Source organism: Macaca fascicularis, chromosome 7, assembly GCF_037993035.2.
Source record: "Macaca fascicularis isolate 582-1 chromosome 7, T2T-MFA8v1.1".
NCBI classification, from domain to species: Eukaryota; Metazoa; Chordata; class Mammalia; order Primates; family Cercopithecidae; genus Macaca; species Macaca fascicularis.
Window position 1 is genome coordinate 106,408,830 of NC_088381.1, and position 18,507 is coordinate 106,427,336.

The 18,507-nt window shown below is 37.1% G+C and overlaps 1 long non-coding RNA gene across 1 annotated transcript in view; it reads right to left on the minus strand.

The window, feature by feature from the left end:
- LOC135971660 (uncharacterized) overlaps window positions 1-18,507 on the minus strand; it is a 517,266-nt gene that overhangs the window by 158,894 nt on the left and 339,865 nt on the right. The gene's annotated exons all lie outside the window — the stretch shown is intronic.

Below are 18,507 nucleotides of genomic sequence, written 5' to 3' on the forward strand. Positions count from 1 at the left end.
ACACATTCTATAAGGCCAGTCATCCTGATGTCAAAGCCAGACAAACACATCACAAGACAGGAAAGCTACAGGCTAATATTTTTGTGAATATGAATGCAAGAATTCTTACTAAAACACTAGAAAACTGAATCAAGGAATACAGAAAAAGAATTATATGTCAAAACCAAGTAGAATTTATCCCAAGTATGCAAAGTTACTTTAACACCCCAAAATCAATTAATGTAATACCTCCTTTTATCAACAGAACAAAAATTAAAAAGTGATATGGTCATCTAATAGAAGTAGAAAAAGCATTTGATAAAATCCAACACTCTTCTAATGATAGAAACATTTAACAAACTATACATAGAAGGAAACTTCTGCAACCTGATAAAGGGTATATTAGAAAATCCACAATTAGCATGATACTTAAAGGCTGATTGCATTCCCCTTAAAATTAAGAACAAAACAAGGATGCTCTTTCTCACTACTTCTATTTAACATTATGCTAGGGGTTCCAGACATGGCAATCAGGCAAGAAAAAGAAATAGATGCTATCCAGGTTGGAAAGGAAGAAGTAAAACTGTCTGTATTCATAGGTGATTTAATCTGGCATATAGAAAATCCTGAGGAATCTACAAAAAAAAAAAAAAGAAAGATAAAAACTGTGGATTAGAACTAATGAGTTCAGCAAGGTGGCAAGATATAAGATCAATATGCAAAAATCAATCATATTTCTATATACTTGGAATGAGTAACCTAACAATTAAGAAAATAACACCATGACACAAAAAGAATAAAATTCTTAGAAATAAATTTAACAAAAGGCGTGCCAAATTTATACTGTGAAATCTCCAAAATACTGTTGAAAGAAATTAACAAAGATCTAAATTAATAGAAAATCATCTCATGTTCATAAATCAGAAATTTAACACTTTTAAGATGGCAGTGCTCCCCGAATTGATCTACAGATTCAATGAATCCCCATTAAATTGATTCAACTGACTTCTTTGTAGAAATTGACAAGTTGATTCTAATATTCATATGGAATTTTAAGGGATCCAAAATAGCCAGAACAATCTTGGAAAAGAAAAACAAAGTAGGAGGACTCACATTTCCCAATTTCAAAACTTAGTAAAAAGCTACAATAATCATAAATAAGAGTGTGGTACTGACATAAGGATAGACATATAGATCAATTGAATCAAATTCAAAGTCCAAAAATAAACTCAAGTGTCTATGGTCAATTGATTTTCCACTAGGGTGCAATGATCATTCAACGGGGAAAGAATGGTCTTTTAAACTAATGGTGCTGGGACAAGTGGACAGATATCTACATGCGAAAGAATGAAGTTGAATCCTCATCTCACACCTCTTACACCAATTAACTAAAAATGCATCAAAGAAACAAAATGTAAGACTTAAAACTATAAACCATTTTTAATCGTTTTATTATTTTTAAGAGCTTTGATTAGTTTACATTAAGTACAATGTTTGCATTAAGCTTTTTGGAAAATATTCTTTTTTGGTTTTTAAATTTTTTATTTTTTATTTCAATAGGTTTTGGGGGAACAGGTGGTGTTTGGCTACATGAATAAGTTCCTTAGTGGTGGTTTCTGAGATTTGGGTGCACCCATCACCCAGGCAGTGTTGGCTGTACCCAATGTGTAGTCTTTTATCCCTCGCCACCCTCCACCCTTTCCCCTGAGTCCCCAAAGTTTAATGTATCATTCTTATGCCTTTGTGTCTCATAGCTTGGCTCCCACATATGAGTGGAAACATACAATGTTTGGTTTTCCATTCCTGAGTTACTTCACTTAGAATAATTGTCTCCAATTCCATCCAGGTTGCTGCAAATGCCATTGTTTCATTCCTTTTTATGGCTGAGTAGTATTCCACGGTATATATATACACCACATTTTCTTTACTCGTTGATTGATGGACATTTGGGCTGGTTCCATATTTTGCAATTACAAATTGTGCTGTTATAAACATGCATGTGCAAGTATCTTTTTACTATAATAACTTATTTTCCTCTGGGTAAATACCTAGTAGTGAAATTGATGGATCAAACAGTAGATCTCCTTTTAGTTAGTTAACATAGTGGTTGTACTAGTTTATGTTCCCACCAACAGTGTAGAAGTGTTCCCTTTTTACTGCATCCATGCCAACATCTATTATATTCTGATTTCTTTATTATGGCCATTTTGCAGGAGTGAGGTAGTATCATTGCATTGTAGTTTTGATTTGCATTTTCCTGATAGTGATGTTGAGCATTTTTTCATACGCTTGTTGGCCATTAGTATATCTTCTTTTGAGAATTGTCTACTTATGTCCTTAGCCCACTTTTTGACTGGATTTTTTTTCTTGATTTGTTTGAGTTATTTGTAGATTCTGGATGTTAGTCCTTTGTCAGATATATAAATTGTGAAGATTTTCTCCCACTTTGTGGATTGTCTGTTAACTCTGCCGATTATTTCTTTTGCTATACAGAAGGTTTTTAGTTTAATTAAGACTGACCTATTTATCTTTGTTTTTGTTGCCTTTGCTTTTGGGTTCTTGGTCATGAAGTCTTTGCCTAAGTTAATGTCTAGAAGGGTTTTCCAATGTTATCTTCTATAATCTTTACGTTTTCAGGTCTTAGATTTAAGTCTTTGATCCATCTTGAGTTAATCTTTATATAAATTGAGAGATGAGAATCCAGTTTCATTCCTCTACATGTGGCTAGCCAATTATCCCAGCACCATTTGTTGAATAGGGTGCCCTTTCTCCACTTTATGTTTTTGTTTGTTTTGTCAAAGATCAGTTGGCTGTAAGTATTTGGCTTTATTTCTGGGTTCTCTATTCTGTTCCATTGGTCTATGTGTCTATTTTTAAACTAGCACCATGCTGTTTTGGTGACTATAGCCTTATAGTTTAGTTTGAAGCCTGGTAATGTAATGCCTTCAGGTTTGTTCTTTTTGCTTAGTCTTGCTTTGGCGATGTGGGCTCTTTTATGGTTCCATATGTTTTTTCTAGTTCTGTGAAGAATGGTGGTGGTATTTTTATGGGAATTGCATTGAATTTGTAGATTGCTTTTGGCAGTATGGTCATTTTAACAATATTAATTCTACCTATCCATGCGCATGGGATGTGTTTCCATTTGTTGGTGTCATCTATAATTTCTTTCAGCAGTGTTCTATAGTTTTCCTTGTAGAGGTCTTTCACATTCTTGGTTTTTTTTTTGTTTTTTGTTTTTTTTTCAGCTACTATGAAAGGGGTTGAGTTATTGATTTTATTCTCAGCTTGGTCGGTATTGCTGTATAACAGATCTACTGATTTGTGCACATTTATTTTGTATCCTGAAACTTTGCTAAATTCATTTACTAGTTCTAGGAGCTTTCTGGGGGAGTCTTTAGGGTTTTTTAGGTATACTATCATATCATCAGGAAACAGCAACAGTTTGACTTTTTTGGCTGCCCTTTATTTTTTACTCTTGTCTGATTGTTCTGGCTAGGACTTCCAGTACTATGTTGAATAGAAGTGGTGAAAGTGGGAATCCTTGTCTTGTTCCACTTCTCAGGGGGAATGCCTTCAACATTTCCTCATTCAGTTGGCTGTGGGTTGGTCATAGATGGCTATAATTACCTTAAGGTATGTCCCGTCTATGCCAGTTTTGCTAAGGGTTTTAATCATAAAGCAATGCTGAGTTTTGCCAAATGCTTTTTCTGCATCTATGGAGATGATCATGTGATTTTTGTTTTTGATTCTCTCTATGTGGTGTATCACATTTATTGACTTACATAGGTTAAACCATCCCTGCATCCCTGATATGAAACCCACTTGATCATAGTGTATTGCCTTTTTGAAATGTTGTTGGATTTGGTTCGCTAGTATTTTGTTGAGGACTGTCACATCTATTGGTCTGTAATTTTCTTTTTTTGTTATGTCTTTCCCTGGTTTTGGTATTAAAGTGATACTGGCTTCATGGAATAATTTAAAGAGTCCCTCTTTCTCTATCTTTGGAACAGTGTCAGTAGAATTAGTATCAATTCTTCTTTGAATGTCTGATAGAATTTAGCTGTGAATCCATCTGGTCTTGGATTTTTTTGTTGTTGTTTTTGGCATATTTTTAATTACCATTTCAATCTTGCTGTTTGTTATTGGTCAGTTCAGACATTATATCTTCCTGGGAGGGTTGTATATCTCCGGGAATTTATTCATCTCCTCTAGGTTTTCTAGTTTATGCACGTAAAGGTGTTCATAGTAGCCTTGAATAACTTCTTATATTTCTGGGGCATCAGTTGTAATATCTCCCATTTTGTTTCTAATTAAGCTTATTTGGAACTTTTCCTTTCTTGGTTTATCTCACTAAAGGTCTATCAATTTTATTTATCTTTTCAAATAATCAGCTTTTTCTTTCATTTATCCTTTGAATTTTTTTGTTGTTTCAATTTCATTTAGGTCTACTCTGATCTTCGATATTTCTTCTTTCTGTTGGGATTGGGTTTGGATTGTGTAGTTTCTCCAGTTCCATGGACTGTGACATTAGAATGTCTACTTGTTCTCTTTCAAACTTTTTGATGTAGGCATTTAATGCTATGAACTTTTCCTCTTAGCACCACTTTTGCTGTATCCTAGAGGTTTTGATAGATTATGTCACTGTTATCTTTCAGTTCAAAGAATTTTCTAATTTCCATCTTGATTTCATTGTTGACTCAAAAATGATTCAGGAGCAAGTTATTTAATTTCCATGTATTTGCATGGCTTTGAGGGCTCCTTCTGGAGTTGATTTCCAATTTTATTCCACTGTGGTCTGAGAGAGTACTTGATATAACTTTGATTTTCTTTAATTTACTGAGACTTGTTTCGTGGCCTATCATAGGGTCTATCTTGGAGAATGTTCCACGTGCTGTTGAATAAAATGTATATTCTGAAGTTATTGGGGAGAATGTTCTGTAAATATCTGTTAAGTCCATTTGTTGTAGGGTATATTTTAAGCCCATTGTTTCTTTGTTTAATTTCTGTCTTAGTTACCTGTCTAGTGCTGTCAGTAGAGTATCGAAGTTCCCCACTATTGTTGCACTGCTGTCTATCTCATTTCTTAGGACTAACTAGTAGTAATTGGTTTATAAATTTGGGAGCTCCAGTGTTAGCTGCATATATATATATATATATATATTTAGAATTGTGATATATTCCTGTTGGACTAGTACTTTTATCATTATATAAGGCCGTTTTTTGTCTTTTTTAACTGCTGTTGCTTTAAAGTTTGTTTTGTCTGATAGAAGAATAGCTACTTTTGCTCAATTTTGGTGTCCATTTGCATGGAATATCTTTTCCCACACCTTTAACTTAAGTTTATGTGAGTCGCTATGTGTGAGGTGAGTCTCCTGAAGACAGCAGAAACTTGATTGGTGAATTCTGTTTACTTTTTTTTTTGTTTTGAGATGGAGTTTTGCTCTTGTTGCCCAGGTTTGAGTGCGATGGTGTAATTTTGGCTCACTGCAACCTCCACTTCCCAGGTTCAAGCAATTCTCCTGCTTCAGACTCCCAAGTTGCTGTGATTACAGGCATGATCCACCATGCTCGGACAATGTTGTATTTTTAGTAGTGACAGGGTTTCATCACGTTGGCCAGGCTGCTTTCGAACCCCTGACCTTAGGTGATCCGCCGGCCTCAGCTTCTGAAAGTGTTGGGATTACAGGCGTGAGCCACCACGCCCCGCCGATTGGTGAATTCTTATCCATTCTGCCATTCTGTATCTTTTAAGGGGAGCATTTAGGCCATTTACATTCAATGTTAGTATTGAGATGTTAAGTACTCTTCTATTCATCATGTTATTTGTTGCCTGAATACCTTGTTGTTGTTTTTATTGTATTATTGTTATACAGTTCCTGTGAGATTTCTGCTTTAAGGAGGTTCTATTTTGGTGTATTTTGGGGATTTGTTTCAAGATTTAGAGCTCCTTTTAGCAGTTCTTGTAGTGCTGGCTTAGTAGTGGTGAATTCTGTCCGCATTTATTTGTCTGGAAACGACTGTATCTTTCCTTCATTTATGAAGTTTTGTTTCACTGGATACAAAATTCTAGGCTGATAATTGTTTTGTTTAAGGAAGCTAAAAATAGGATCCCAATCTCCTCTAGCTTGTACAGTTTCTGCTGAGAAATCTGCTGTTAATCTGATAGGTTTTCATTTGTAAATTAACTAGTGCTTTTGCCTCTTAAGATTCTTTCCTTCAGATTGAGTTTAGATAACCTGATGACTATGCACCTAGGCAATGATCTTTTTGCGATGAATTTCCCAGGTGTTCTTTGAGCTTCTTGTACTTGGTTGTCTAAATTTCTATCAAAGCCAGGGAAGTTTTCCTCAATTATTCTCTAAAATATGTTTTCCAAACTTTTAGATTTCTTTTTTCCTCAGGAACACCTATTATTCTTAGGTTTGAATGTTTAACATAATCTCAAACTTCTTGGAGGCTTTGTTGATTTTTTAAAATTCTCTTTGTCTTTGATGGATTGAGTTAATTCAAAAGCCTTGCTTTGAACTCTGAGATTCTTTCTTCTACGTGTTCAATTCTATTACTGAGACTTTCCTTGCATTTTGCATTCCTGCATTTCTCTAAGTGTGTTCTTGATTCCCAAAAGTTGTGATTTTTTTATTAATGCTGTATATTTCACTGAAGAATTTTCTTTTCATATCCTGTATCATGTTTTTTATAAGTTGGACTTTACCTTTCTCTGATGCCTCCTTGATTAGCTTAATAATCTACCTTCTGAATTCTTTTTCTGGCAATTCAGAGATTTTTGTCTTGGTTTAGATTCATTACTGGTGAGCTGATATGATCTCTTGGGGGTGTTAAATAACTTTGCCTTGTCATGCTACCAAAATTGTTTTTCTGGTTCACTCTCATTTGGGTAGACTATGTGAGAGGAAAGATCTCAAGGGCTGCTGTTCAGATTCTTTTGTCCCAAGGGGTAGTCCCTTGATTTGGTGTTCTCTCCATTCCCCTATGAATGGGGCTTCCTGGAAGCCAAACTGTAGTAACTATTTTTGCTCTTCTGGGTCTAGCCACCCAGCAGAGCTACCAGGCTCCAGGCTGGTCCTGGGGAGTGTCTACAAAGTGTCCTATGATATGATTGATCTTCAGGTATTGCAGCCATGGATACCAGCACCTGCTCCAGTGAAGGTAGCAGGGGAGTGAAGTAAACTCTGAGGGTCTTTGCTTTTGTTTTTGTTTAGGATACTGGTTTTGTGTTCGTTGGCCTCCAGCCAGGAGGTGGCACTTTCAAGAGTGCTTCAGCTGTGGCCCTATAGGGAGGATACAAACTTGACCTAGGGAGGACACCTGGTTAAGTATTCAGGTTCCTCAGGCGATGGGCAGGGCCACAGAGCTCCAAAGAGATTATGACCTCTGTCTTCGGCTACCAAGGCAGGTAGAGAAAAATCACCAGGTTTGGGCAGGGGTAGGCGTGTCTGAGCTCAGTTTGTCCTTTAGCAGCGCTTGCTGCAGCTGCTGTGAAGGATAAGGGTGTGGTACACAGTCCAATGGAGTTATATTCCCAGGGGGTTTATGGCTGCCTCTGCTGAGTCATACAAGTCACCAGGGAAATGGGGGAAAGCCTGCAGTCACAGGCCTCACCCCACACCCACACAGCTCACAGTCTCAAAGGCCAGTCTCACTTCTACTATGTCCCTCAATAGCACCGAGTCTATTTCCAGGCAGCCAGTGACCAGGACTGAGAACTTCTTCCAGACCATAAGCCTCCCGCTGAGAAAGCAAGCAGACTCATGGGTTTTCAGTGTCTGAGGCAGCCTGCAGCAGTGATCCAGTTCCTTCATAGGGTCTGAGGATTCTCTTGGCTTTCCTGGTATATACCTGCAGTAGTTCTTCGAGAAAAAGTTCACGATGTGAGTTTCCACATACTACTCTGTTCAACCAAACAGGAGCTGAAAGCTAGTCCTGCCTTTTATCCACCATCTTAATCGAAAATGTTCTTTTTGAATTAAGAACATTCTATTGTGTTGGCATTTTGCTATGGGTTAATTTTTTCCACAGATAGATATTGCATTTATTAAATATTTTCTTCTTCTTCTTCTTTTTATTTTTTGGGGACAGCGTCTCACTCTTTCACTCAGGCTAAGTGCAGTGGTGTAATCTCGGCTGACTGCAACCTCTGCCTCCTGGGTTCAAGTGATTCTCCTCCCTCAGCCTCTTGAGTAGCTGGGACTACAGGTGCATGCCACCACGGCTGGCTAATTTTTGTATTTCTAGTAGAGATGGGGTTTCACTATGTTGGCCAGGATGGTAACAAACTACTGGCCTCAAGTGATCCACCCTTCTCAGCCTCACAATATTCTGGGATTACAGGCGTGAGCCACCACACCCAGTCTTATCAAATGTTTTCACCACATCTGTTGATACATATGCTTTTAAGATTATTACACTACCTCTAAGAACAGCACTAATCTACAAATTTGACATGTCCTATTCTCTTTACTTTTTTTTGTGATCTCCAACTTTAAGTTCAGTAGCACATGTGCATATAAAACTATTACAAGAAAATACATGAGTAAATCTTCATGGCTTTGGATTTGGCAATGGTTTCTTCAATGTGACACCAAAAGCACAAGCAAAAAAAGAAAAATAAATTGAACTTTATCAAAATTAAAATAATTAATGCATCTATCTCTATATAAAAAGTGAAAAACCCCAAAGAATGGAAGAAAATTTTTGCAAATCACATATCTAACAAGGGTTTAGTACACAAAAAGTATAACAAGTTCTTTAACTCAACAACAAAACGTCCTGTTAAAAATGGGCAAAGAACTTGAGTAGGCATTTTTCCAAAGAAGCTATAAAAATGACCAACAGGCACATGAAAAAATGCTCAATATTACTTGTCAATAGGGAAAAAACAAACAAAACCACAATGAGTTGTCACTTCACACCCACTAGAGTTGCTATAATTTTTTTAAAGCCATTGAACTGTATACTTTAAATGGGTGAATTAGATGGTATATTAATTATATTTTAATAAAATTATTTTTAAAAAAGACAGGAGGTAGGGGGAGAGATCACTTGAAATTCTGATATAATAAAGTTCATATTTCCTATTTCATACCACACATTTTTTTCTGTTTTTTTCCTAAATGAGAAATAATTTTTTGCTGCAGGACTCTTTTTATACTCCATGATTCTTTCAATGTTTCCAACCTTATGAACAAAATGTTCTCAGTGAATACACGGACTATATATGTTATTACAGCTACTCCTGCAGCTCATTCTAAGTTTTCATTTGTTTTGTAAGTATATTTGTAAACGTATAAATTTTATCTGAATTATATGCACACTGTAACAGTATTATCATAGTGACCTTAAGTTTTGAAATGAAATACCTTTTCTGGTAAAGGGATCAATTCAACAGGAAGAGCTAACTATCCTAAATATATATGCACCCAATACAGGAGCACCCAGATTCATAAAGCAAGTCCTTAGAGACTTACAAAGACACTTAGACTCCCAAACATTAATAATGGGAGACTTCAACACTCCACTGTCAACATTAGACAGATCAACAAGACAGAAAGTTAACAAGGATATCCAGGAATTGAACTCATCTCTGCAGCAAGCAGACCTAATAGACATCTATAGAACTCTCCATCCCAAATCAACAGAATATACATTCTTCTCAGCACCACATCATACTTACTCTAAAATCGACCACATAATTGGAAGTAAAGCACTCCTCAGCAAATGTACAAGAACAGAAATTATAACAAACTGTCTCTCAGACCACAGTGCAATCAAACTAGAACTCAGGACTAAGAAACTCAATCAAAACCGCTCAACTACATGGAAACTGAACAACCTGCTCCTGAATGACTACTGGGCACATAACGAAATGAAGGCAGAAATAAAGATGTTCTTTGAAACCAATGAGAACAAAGATACAACATACCAGAATCTCTGGGACACATTTAAAGCAGTGTGTAGAGGGAAATTTATAGCACTAAATGCCCACAAGAGAAAGCAGGAAAGATCTAAAATTGACACTCTAACATCACAATTAAAAGAACTAGAGAAGCAAGAGCAAACACATTCGAAAGCTAGCAGAAGGCAAGAAATAACTAAGATCAGAGCAGAACTGAAGGAGATAGAGACACAAAAAACCCTCCAAAAAATCAATGAATCCAGGAGTTGGTTTTTTGAAAAGATCAACAAAATTGACAGACCGCTAGCAAGACTAATAAAGAAAAGAGAGAAGAATCAAATCGACGCAATTAAAAATGATAAAGGGGATATCACCACCGACCCCAAAGAAATACAAACTACCATCAGAGAATACTATAAACACCTCTACGCAAATAAACTGGAAAATCTAGAAGAAATGGATAATTTCCTGGACACTTACACTCTTCCAAGACTAAACCAGGAAGAAGTTGAATCCCTGAATAGACCAATAGCAGGCTCTGAAATTGAGGCAATAATTAATAGCCTACCAACCAAAAAAAGTCCAGGACCAGATGGATTCACAGCTGAATTCTACCAGAGGTACAAGGAGGAGTTGGTACCATTCCTTCTGAAACTATTCCAATCAATAGAAAAAGAGGGAATCCTCCCTAACTCATTTTATGAGGCCAACATCATCCTGATACCAAAGCCTGGCAGAGACACAACAAAAAAAGAGAATTTTAGACCAATATCCCTGATGAACATCGATGCAAAAATCCTCAATAAAATACTGGCAAACCAGATTCAGCAGCACATCAAAAAGCTTATCCACCATGATCAAGTGGGCTTCATCCCTGGGATGCAAGGCTGGTTCAACATTCGCAAATCAATAAACATAATCCAGCATATAAACAGAACCAAAGACAAAAACCACATGATTATCTCAATAGATGCAGAAAAGGCTTTTGACAAAATTCAACAGCCCTTCATGCTAAAAACGCTCAATAAATTCGGTATTGATGGAACGTACCTCAAAATAATAAGAGCTATTTATGACAAACCCACAGCCAATATCATACTGAATGGGCAAAAACTGGAAAAATTCCCTTTGAAAACTGAGACAAGACAGGGATGCCCTCTCTCACCACTCCTATTCAACATAGTGTTGGAAGTTCTGGCTAGGGCAATCAGGCAAGAGAAAGAAATCAAGGGTATTCAGTTAGGAGAAGAAGTCAAATTGTCCCTCTTTGCAGATGACACGATTGTATATTTAGAAAACCCCATTGTCTCAGCCCAAAATCTCCTTAAGCTGATAAGCAACTTCAGCAAAGTCTCAGGATACAAAATTAATGTGCAAAAATCACAAGCATTCTTATACACCAGTAACAGACAAACAGAGAGCCAAATCAGGAATGAACTTCCATTCACAATTGCTTCAAAGAGAATAAAATACCTAGGAATCCAACTGACAAGGGATGTAAAGGACTTCTTCAAGGAGAACTACAAACCACTGCTCAGTGAAATTAAAGAGGACACAAACAAATGGAAGAACATACCATGCTCATGGATAGGAAGAATCAATATCGTGAAAATGGCCATACTGCCCAAGGTAATTTATAGATTCAATGCCATCCCCATCAAGCTACCAATGAGTTTCTTCACAGAATTGGAAAAAACTGCTTTACAGTTCATATGGAACCAAAAAAGAGCCCGCATCTCCAAGACAATCCTAAATCAAAAGAACAAAGCTGGAGGCATCACGCTACCTGACTTCAAACTATACTACAAGGCTACAGTAACCAAAACAGCATGGTACTGGTACCAAAACAGAGATATAGACCAATGGAACAGAACCGAGTCCTCAGAAATAATACCACACATCTACAGCCATCTGATCTTTGACAAACCTGAGAGAAACAAGAAATGGGGAAAGGATTCCCTATTTAATAAATGGTGCTGGGAAAATTGGCTAGCCATAAGTAGAAAGCTGAAACTGGATCCTTTCCTTACTCCTTATATGAAAATTAATTCAAAATGGATTAGAGACTTAAATGTTAGACCTAATACCATAAAAATCCTAGAGGAAAACCTAGGTAGTACCATTCAGGACATAGGCATGGGCAAAGACTTCATGTCTAAAACACCAAAAGCAACGGCAGCAAAAGCCAAAATTGACAAATGGGATCTCATTAAACTAAAGAGTTCTGCACAGCAAAAGAAACTACCATCAGAGTGAACAGGCAACCTACAGAATGGGAGAAAATTTTTGCAATCTACTCATCTGACAAATGGCTAATATCCAGAACCTACAAAGAACTCAAACAAATTTACAAGAAAAAAACAAACAACCCCATCAAAAAGTGGGCAAAGGATATGAACAGACATTTCTCAAAAGAAGACATTCATACAGCCAACAGACACATGAAAAAATGCTCATCATCACTGGCCATCAGAGAAATGCAAATCAAAACCACAATGAGATACCATCTCACACCAGTTAGAATGGCGATCATTAAAAAGTCAGGAAACAACAGGTGCTGGAGAGGATGTGGAGAAATAGGAACACTTTTACACTGTTGGTGGGATTGTAAACTAGTTCAACCATTATGGAAACCAGTATGGCGATTCCTCAAAGATCTAGAACTAGATGTACCATATGACCCAGCCATCCCATTACTGGGTATATACCCAAAGGATTATAAATCATGCTGCTATAAAGACACATGCACACGTATGTTTATTGCTGCACTATTCACAATAGCAAACACTTGGAATCAACCCAAATGTCCATCAGTGACAGACTGGATTAAGAAAATGTGGCACATATACACCATGGAATAGTATGCAGCCATCAAAAAGGATGAGTTTGTGTCCTTTGTAGGGACATGGATGCAGCTGGAAACCATCATTCTTAGCAAACTATCACAAGAACAGAAAACCAAACACCGCATGTTCTCACTCATAGGTGGGAACTGAACAATGAGATCACTTGGACTCAGGAAGGGGGACATCACACACCGGGGCCTATCATGGGGAGGGGGGAGGGGGGAGGGATTGCACTGGGAGTTATACCTGATGTAAATGACGAGTTGATGGGTGCAGCACACCAACATGGCACAAGTATACATATGTAACAAACCTGCACGTTATGCACATGTACCCTACAACTTAAAGTATAATAATAATAAATAAATTTAAAAAAAAAAAAAAAAGAAATACCTTTTCTTATATGAATGAGCTTGACATACCTGACTAGTAATAGGATGAAAAATCATAGACCATATCTTTGCATTGGCTGCATAATTAGATGTCTACATAGTATGTATATTCAAAATAGAATCTAGGTTTATTCCCAGTTTTGGCCAGGTAAACCAAAAATAATTTGGTGCTAATGATATAAAAGTTTAACAAAATTGCAAATAGTCTTAAAAAGCAAATTGAGGTCTATTGAAATAATCCTTCACTATAGAAATCCAATAGCCAGGATTTTCTTTGGAATGCTAATGCAGCTGTTATTCATTGTAGGAATGTAGGACACACATTCAGGGCTGTATTTTTAAATAATAAGCAAGAGGATTTATGTTTCCTGCTGTAATCAGTAAATACTTCAAATCGACATTCTATATTGAACTTTTTACTCCTCATTTCCACCTTCTTTTGTCTCCCCTTTCCCCCAAAAAGCAAAACATAGAAACAAACAAAAGCAAAACAGCATATAATAATCTCTTCATATTTTCTCAATACTCTTGTGGGGGCCAAGGGTCTTGCCAAAGTTGCTGAAAAATCAGACAACTGATTAATAGGAGAAAAGGCATACAAAGTTATTTAACTTGTATCCTCAGGAGTCTTCAGAATGAAGACCCAAATCCCAGTGAACATCATCTTGAGGTTATAGAAAGAATGGGGGCTCAACCAGGCATGGGGGCTCACGCCTATAATCCCAGTGCTTTGGGAGGCCAAAGCGGGGGGATCACCTGAGTTAAGGAGTTTGAGACCAGCCTGGTCAACATAGTGAAACTCCATCTCTAGTAAAAATACAAAAATTATCCAGGCATGGTAGTTGGCACCTGTAATCCCAGCTACTCAAAAGGCTGAGACAGGAGAATCGCTTGAACCCAGGAGGCAGAGTGAGCTGAGATCATGCCACTGCACTCCAGTCTGGGCGGCGGAGTGAGACTCCATCTCAAAAAAAAAGAAGAGGAGAGAGAGGGGAGACGGGCGAAAAGAGAGCAGAGAGAGGATAAGCTGTCCATGTTAGGTAGATGAAGCCTCCTAGGCAGTAGCCATCAGAAAGAATAGATGGGAAATGTTTCTTTTCAGACTTTTTAAGGTGTCAGATTCTTAATTAATTTAAACTAGATCCAGGAAAAGTCTAGAAAGGGAAGCCATGGCTGCATTTACGGAGATTCTCTAAGATGTAAATTTCCCCCACAGAAGGCAGCTTTTGGGGGCCATTTCAGTGGGCTAGCCCTGTGGCAGCTATTTCATAATATGTCAAAAAATATATTTTGAGGTAAAATATTTTGATTTCCTTCACACTGGTGACAAATATTCTAGCAGGGCAGTAGGAAAGACTCTGACTTGAATAACTGAGAGGCTCTATATTTATGGGCCAGTTTATGGTTTTGTAAACCAAAATTAAAATTCTAAGCCCCACAACTGATTGAATAGATCTCCCTCTTGGCCAATGAGACCCCAAAGAAACCTAAAAAAATTGAATTCCTGGTCTTGATGGGCAGATCAGACATGCCTCATTATGCCCCCTCCCTTTTGGAGTTTAGGCACAACTGACTGGCATTAAGGTTAAAACAGAGATCTCAAGACTGAAAAACCAGACTCTTTGTGGCAATAAGATACCAGATTATAAACAAAACCTAAGGCTACACAGGGCAAGAGTTAAGTCACATCCTACAAACCATAAAATCTCATTAAACAGGGTTTATTTTTTAATTAAATGTGTATCATATGGCTTATTTTATGACCTGACTCTGGTATCACATCACATGACAGCAGACTCTGAAGGAAATAAAAATATTTTACTGCAAAGTATATTTTTGACATATTTTGAAATAGCCCTGCAAAGCCATGTTTTGTGGTGGACACTTACACCTGTAGAGACTCTTCACTAATGCAGCCAGCCTTCCCTGTCTAGGCCTTTCCTGGATCTAGGAGAGATTAACTGAGGGTCTGACACCTTTAAGGTCTGAAAATAGACATTTTCCAATCTAGTCTCTCTGAAGGCAGCTACATAGGAGGCTTCATCCACACAACAAATGCTTTGGCCCCTACAACCCTCTTATCTTAACCCAAGCATTTCCTTCTACTGACTTCAAATCTTTAGACAACAGCTTAACTCTATCAACCTATTGTCAACTAAAGAATCCCTAAAGCCCACATCTGACTTGTAAGGACCCTCTTTAAAATGACCTGCCTTTTGGGGATAAACCAATATATACCTTCATGTATAATTCATGTTTTTTCCTGAAATTTCTGTCTCCTTAAAATGCATAAAACCAAACAGTAACTAATCTCTGTGAGTGTACTTTCTCAGGACCTCTTGAGACTATGTTCTCTGGGCTATGGTCAGTTATTGTCCAGAATAAACCTCTTCAAAATATTTTACAGAGTTTGGTTTTTCTGTTAACCATGAATTGAAGAGGAAAAATGCTTGATAAACATCTATAAATAGACATATTGACAATGACTAGGCACTTCAGGATTCTTTCATAAGGATTTCTGAAACATTTCCCAAATGTGCTTTGCTAAGTAAACTTTAACAATAAGCCTTTTGCTCTCCCATTAGGTGGAAATTTTCACACATTAAAAGAATTGAGGTTAATGGCATTAAAGCTGTTCAAGTCTGACCTACCAGAGTGCCTTTGCAGCAGTTAGAATTTACAAAATGCACGATAGATTCTTCTACCTCACCTCAGTTCCTACCAACATCTGACTCTATGTAGTTTAATTAGCTTTTATCTATTTTTTTTTTTTAAGTTCAAAGGTACATGTGCAGGTTTCTTATACAGATAAACTTGTGTCATGGGGGTTTGTTGTGTGGATTAGTCACCCAGTTATTAAGCCTAGTACCCATTAGTTATTTTTCCTGATCCTCTCCCTCTTGCCACCCTCCACCGTCTGATAGGCCCCAGTGTGTGTGGTTCCCCTCTATGTGTCCATGTGTTCTCATCATTTAGCTCCCACTCCTAAGTGAGAACATGTGGTATTTGGTTTTCTGTTCCTGGGTTAGTTGGCTAAAAATAATGGCCTCCAGCACTATCTATGTCCCTGCAAAGCACATGATCTCATTCTTTTTTATGTCTGCATGGTATTCATTTGTATATCTGTACCACATTTTCTTTGTCCAGCCTATCATTGAGGGGAATTTAGGTTGATTCCATCACTTTGCTATTGTGAATAGTGCTGCAATGAAGATACATATTCATGTGTCTGTATAATATAATAATTTATATTCTTTTGAGTATATACCCAGTAATGGGATTCCTGGGTAAAATAGTATTTCTGTCTTTAGGTCTTTGAGGAATTGCCACACTGTCTTCCACAATGGCTGAACTAACTTACTCTCCCACCAACAGTGTATAAGCATTCCTTTTTCTCTGCAACCTCGCCAACATGTGTTATTTTTTGAGTTTCTAACAATACTCATTCTGACCCATGTAAGTTGATTTCACATTGTGGTTTTGATTTACATTGCTCTAATGATCAGTGATGTTGATCTTTTTTTCCTATGACTGTTGCTGCATGTATGTCTTCTTTTGAGAATTGTTTATTCATGTCCTTTACCCACTTTTTTTTTAATAGGGCTGTTTGTTTTCTTGTAAATTTAAGTTCCTTATAGATGCTAGATATTAGACCTTTGTCAGATGCATAGCTTGCAAAAATTTTCTCCCATTCTGTAGGTTGTCTATCCACTCTGTTGATAGTATCTTTTGATGTGCAGAAGCTCTTTAGTTTAGATCCCATTTGTCAATTTTTGCTTTTGTTGCAATTGTTTTCAGCATCTTGGTCATGAAATATTTGCACGTGCCTATGTCCAGAATGGTATTACCTAGGTTGTCTTCCAAGGTTTTTATAGTTTTGGGTTTTACATTTAAGTCTTTAATTCATCTTGAGTTGATCTTTGTATATGGTGTAAGGAAGGGGTCCAATTCTAATCTTCTGCATATGGCTAGCCAGTTGTCCCAGCACCATTTATTGAATAGGAAATCCTTTCCCCATTACTTGTTTTCTTCAGGTTTTGCAAAGATCAGATGGATGTAGGTGTGTGTGGCCTTATTTATGGGTTCTCCATCTCTTTCATTGGTCTATGTGTTTGTTTTTGTAACAGTACCACGTTGTTTTGTTTACTATAGCCCTGTACTATAGTTTGAAGTTAGGTAGTGTGATGCTTCCAGCTTGTTCTTTTTGCTTAGGATTGCCCTGGCTATTCAGGCTTTTTGTTACATATGAATTTTATTATAGTTTTTTTCCAATTCTGTGAAGAATCTCAATAGTAGTTTAATAGAAATAGCAGTGAATCTATAAATTGCTTTTGGCAGTATGGCCATTTTTATGAAATTAATTCTTCCTATTCATGAGCATGGACTGTTTTTCCATTTGTTTATGTCATCTCTAATTTCTCTGAGCAGTGTTTTGTAGTTCTGTTGTAGAGATCTTTCACCTCCCTGGTTAGCTGTATTCCTAGGTGTTTTATTCTTTTTGTGGCAATTGTGAATGGAATTGCATTTCTGGTTTGGCTCCCAGCTTCACTATTGCTGGTGTATACCAATGTTAGTGATTTTTGCATGTTGATTTTGTATGATGAGACTTTGCTGAAGTTGTTTATCAGCTTAAGGAGTTTTAGGGCTGAGACTCTGGGGATTTCCATATATAGGATCGTGTTGTTGGCAAACAAGGATAGTTGCACTTCCTCTCTTCCTATTTGAATGACCTTTCTTTTCTTGCCTGATTGCACCGGTCCGCACATTCAATACTATGTTGAATAGAAGTGGTGAGAGATGGCATCCTTGTCTTGTGCCAGTTTTCCACAATTTGCTTCCAGCTTTTGCCCATTCAGCATGATGTTGGCTTTGAGTTTGTCATAGATGGCTCTTATTTTGAGGTGTGTTCCTTCAACACCTAGTTTATTGAGAGTTTTTTACCATGAGGGAGCATTGGATTTTATTGAAAGCCTTTTCTGCATCTATTGAGGTAATCATGTGGTTTTTATCTTTCATTCTGTTAATGTGAGAAATTACATTTATTGATTTGCATATGTTGAACCAACAACCTTGCATCCCAGGAATAAAGTATACTTGATCATGGTGCATAAGTTTTTTGATGTGCTGCTGAAGTGCGTTTGCCAGTATTTTGTTGAGAATTTTTACATTGATGTTCATTAACAGTATTGGCCTGAGGTTTTCTTTGGTGGTGTTGTTGCATCTCTGTCAATCTATGAGGCCAGCATCATCCCGATACCAAAATCACTACAGGTTTTGGTATCGGGATGATGCTGGCCTCATAGAAAGTGTTAGGGAGGTGTCTATCCTCCTAAATATTTTGGAATAATTTCAGTAGGAATGGTACTAGCTGTTCTTT